Below are 4,822 nucleotides of genomic sequence, written 5' to 3' on the forward strand. Positions count from 1 at the left end.
TTAATTCGTTCTTGTCTTGTTCCGTTTTCTATCCTCTCAGATTTATTATCTATTTTTTCCTTTCATGTAGATTTTGTATTATTTCAACCCCTCAAAATAATAATAAAAAAAATCCGGTTTTGTATTTAGTTTTACTTACTTTTTTGTTTACCAAGCAATTTCTTCATTTCGTTTTTAATTATTTTGTTTTGTTTATTACATATAAACCCTCAACTCATTCATGTTTCATTCCTTTCTTAATATATTCCCAATTTTTCTTCCCTTCTTCCGCAAAAAGGAAGAATATCAAGCTGCTTTTTCCCTTCCGTTTTCTTTTGTCTTTTCTTCTTCTTCAGTCGTTTGTTCTATTTTTTCTTCCTTCCTTCCCGACCTCTCTTCCCTTCCTTAGTAATATTCTATCACCACATCGTTCATATTATCTCCTCGTTCTTCGCCTTAGTCTCCATCTTTCAATTATTTCTATTTCCCCTTCGTTATCTCTACAACTCCGTCTGTTCCCGTTCGTGTGTCCTTACACATTGCCGATATGTGACGTACCAGACGAAACAGGATTCCGTGTGTCGTCCATCTCTTTTTGGCGGGAAGGAAAGGACGATGTGTTCTCATTATATCGTTGTTTCTTGGTTCTTCTCACATATTAATAATTTATGTAAACCCAACCAAAGTTTTAATAAACAAATTTTATCCAGGTGAAGGGAGACTGGGCTTAAAAGTAACATCTTCTTCAATCCGAGGACATTTTCGACAAATGTGATGAGATTTTGAATGCTTAGATTTAAAACGAAATCTTATTTGGTCTTTATTTTTCGTATGATAAGACAGACAATTTTTGTTCATATAAGTAGGATTTATACACATCAGTAACTCCAGTTCTTTTACTGCTGAATGTAAAATTTTCATGTATTTTTGTAAATTTGTATTAAAACAGGCCTGGAAGTTATCTGAAAATTTCCGGCAGCGATATATATATACATTCTTTATCACTTAGCCTCTATCTGGGACTTCTATTTGAATTTGTCGTCAGTGGATGAAAATAATTTGTGAAAATCACCTATATATCTTGTTTCTCAAATTTTGAATAAAAATGGATCATCTCATTTCGGAAAAAAAGTGAAAATATAGTTTCACAAGATGTGTAAGGTGTCATCTGAAATGCCTGAAGTCATTGAAAGAGAGAAAATTAATATACGAGTCAGTCGCCACTCATTCCCTCTTTTAGTGTTACTCTTTTTCCGAAAAGAGCAGGCCTGCTCTTATATAGACCTTTCCCAAGTCTCCCTGCATAATATTTTTGTTTGTGTGAATATCCATTTCTTTTTTCAATATATACATATTTCGTAGAATCTTCCCTACCATTGTAACCTTCCCAAGACCTCTCTGATCAATAACATCCAGCCCACGCTCTCCTAACACTGAAATCCACACAAACCAAACGACATTCTTCCAACCCACCGGGATATTGAATATTCAAACTCACCCTCTTTTTGTCTTTAGACTTTCCTTGTTACTAGACGAGGTCACGCCAAAACTCTCCCAACATTTTCTTATCCACATAATTCAATCTCAACAATTCTAACCCACTCCTAACCCACACCCTGTCCAAATTATGGCCTTCAATGTTAACAAACCCAATCCATAACCCTACTTTAACTCACAGAAACCTAAACCAACCCTTTCTTGACTCTCAAACACCAAAGCCAACTGTTCTAAACGAGGTCACGCCAAAACTCTCCCAACATTTTCTTATCCACATAATTTAATCTTAACAATTCTAACCCACACCCTGTCCAAATCAAAGCCTTCAATAATAAAATCCCAAACGATAACCCTACTTTAACCCACAGAAACCTAAACCAACCCTTTATTGACCCTCAAACACCAAAGAAAACCGTTCTAAACCCCTTAACGAACAGGTTTAAACCCTCACCCCGTTTGGGTTAAGGTCTTCGCTATCACTCGGCAAGGACACGCCGCTTTGGTGATCGGCGCCCAGCTTGAGGGTAATCCCCCACTAATGAATTTGAAATCCACGCTATCTATCATGAGAAGATCCTTCATTTCGGTTATTTGCATTTACCATTTATATCATTCGGCAGTCTGTGCGTTTGTCCACGCGCACACATTCGTTCAAACTAACAATGTACAAATTAATGAATCTTCGATTGGAAGTACTTTTTATTACTTTATATACCCGATACGTATGTGTAAAACAACCATATACATGCATACACAGATACACACACATACACACACACACACACACACACACACACACACACACACACACACACACACACACACACACACACACACACACACACACACACACACACACACACACACACACACACATATTGGTCATGTATGAGCTCGCTCTTTTCACGAGTCCAACACGTGATTCAAGACCATGGGGAATCACACACGCGCGCGCACACACACACACACACACACACACACACACACACACACACACACACACACACACACACACACACACACACACACACACACACACACAATACACACATACACTCGTACATACACACAAACACACACACACAAACGCGCTCGAGCATACCCAATTGGCAAATGGCAGTTGCAGACATTTGATAAGACAAAAGGGGAGGTAGAATGATAATAGTAATGAAGAATGATTTACTAATATGAGGTAGCATACGAGAAGTAAGATCTTTCAAACATATATCAACTAGTCACTTGGCCTATCTGACAATTGCCTACCTCATAAAGTTGTTTTGGGCCTTCGAACAAAAAAGTCGATTCTCCTCTTTAAGACCTCTCAACAGTCTTCTCTAAATCTACAATTCCATTACATAGATATTTTACTTCTTTTGCGCTGATCACTGAAACACAACTACTCACCATCTCACTGTTTGGAGCAGCTAACCGAGTTTGACCTGACCTGAGTGACGTCTATTGCTCAACTCTAACGCCTACTGCTCAACTTTAGCCTACAGCTCAACTCTGACGACTATTGCTCAACTGACACTGCTTAGAAGTATTTTTGTCGTGTGTAGTTTAATCTAACTTTGGTCTTTAATTCCTGATGTATTTTTTGCAGTTTTCCATTTAAGGCCCAGTGCTTATTCTGTTTGCTCTTTCTTTTGAAGTAATATCATTTCAAACTCGCTTGCTGTTACTCATCCACTGCGGCACCTTAAATTCCCTGTCTGTGGGATCTTCGATATATCATCTTTAAACTTCAGAACCTCATATTCAGTATGGAAGAATATGAATAAGTTATTATCATAAAAGTTATTGTAAATAGCTGATACAACATTTTCATCAAAGAGGCACTGTCATCCTGAATATCTTTTGTTCTTTTGGCAAATCTCCATAATTCCACCAAATAAACCTCATAGAACTTCTGTATGGTGGTTTGATACTTGATAAAACATTGAATCAGTCACTCAGTACTACAATTCTCTTATTTCTAAATTCAATAGTATTTATGTATATTATATGTAATAATCTAGCAATTACATGCCCACAACACTGTATGGGGCGGAGACTTTGATTTTAAGAGAGACAGAAAGGAGAAGTTTAAATGTGTTTGAAATGAAGTGTCTGAGAAATATGGTAGGGTTTACAAGGTTGGATAGAGTGAGAAACGACGGGGTGAGGAGGAAACCGAGATGGAAAGGAAGCTGGCAGATAGGACTGATGAAAGGTTGTTGGGATGGTTTGGACATATAGAAAGAATTAGTGAAGAAAGATTAGCAAAAAAAACAAAACAAAAAAAAAAAAAGTCTAGAAATAAGAGGTGAATGGAATAAACCTCAGGATATGACCGGGGATGAGATGAATGGATAGGGGTAAAAGAGATTTTGACCAAGAGACTTCTGTCTGTTGAGCAAAGAAGTAAGAAGGTAGGGGATAGGGGTGAGTGGAAGATGGTTGTGTACGGATAATATTTTGACGCAGCCATTTTTGAATCTTTGCTGGACTGATAGCTATAAATTGCGCATCTGACTTCTGCTCGTTGTATCTTAGTGAAGTTCTAAACTAAAGTACGGTGTGTTCTTCCATACAATACTGATATGTCTCCTCTATGACAGCAGCATTGACATAAGATATCTTCTTTGCTTCAATAACAACCATTCTCTTCGTCAGCTGTAGCTTCCATAAGAATTCCAACCGCTTATCGAATTGGGGGCATATTGTGGGCAGCGTGGTTATGTAAAGCAACAAATATCTGTTTGATTTTAATTTCTAGTACTGAGATTAAATGGACAGAAGAGGAATAGATAAAGCAGCTTGGATGGAAGCAGCACAGGACCGAAGGGCATGGAGAGGATTACTGTTGGCGGGCCAAAATCTACCTGAGGTTCAAAATCCAGCGGAGTAAGAGAGTGGGAGTAAGTAAGAGATTAGATGTTCTAAGAGTTAGCCCGCAGGTCTGATATCTCACACTACGCGCTAGTCTTGAGTACGTTCCCATGCATGCAAACAGTTGTTTAATAATCTCGAAACTACTCCAAACTCGAAACTCTTAAGATGGTGAACTCATGCTTGCGCACTTGTAAGCTTTGAGTGTTGTAACTCAACTCTGATTTATGTTGCAAGCTCAAACTTGTGGTAAACTTGGAAACTCGTTGAACTGCAAAACAATTTACTATCTTAATTCTAATCCAACGTAAAATCTATATCTTAACACATTATCAAGCACATGAAATTCACACTAACAATACACTAATACAATTTTTGGGAGTTCATTAAGAGCAGCAGCAGCAGCAGCGGCATCACCATCACCTTCATTGTAGTTGTCGTCGTCGTCGTCGTTACAATGTTCGTCGTCCTCCTC

Source organism: Oratosquilla oratoria, chromosome 9, assembly GCF_046742065.1.
Source record: "Oratosquilla oratoria isolate Oo_2021 chromosome 9, ASM4674206v1, whole genome shotgun sequence".
NCBI classification, from domain to species: Eukaryota; Metazoa; Arthropoda; class Malacostraca; order Stomatopoda; family Squillidae; genus Oratosquilla; species Oratosquilla oratoria.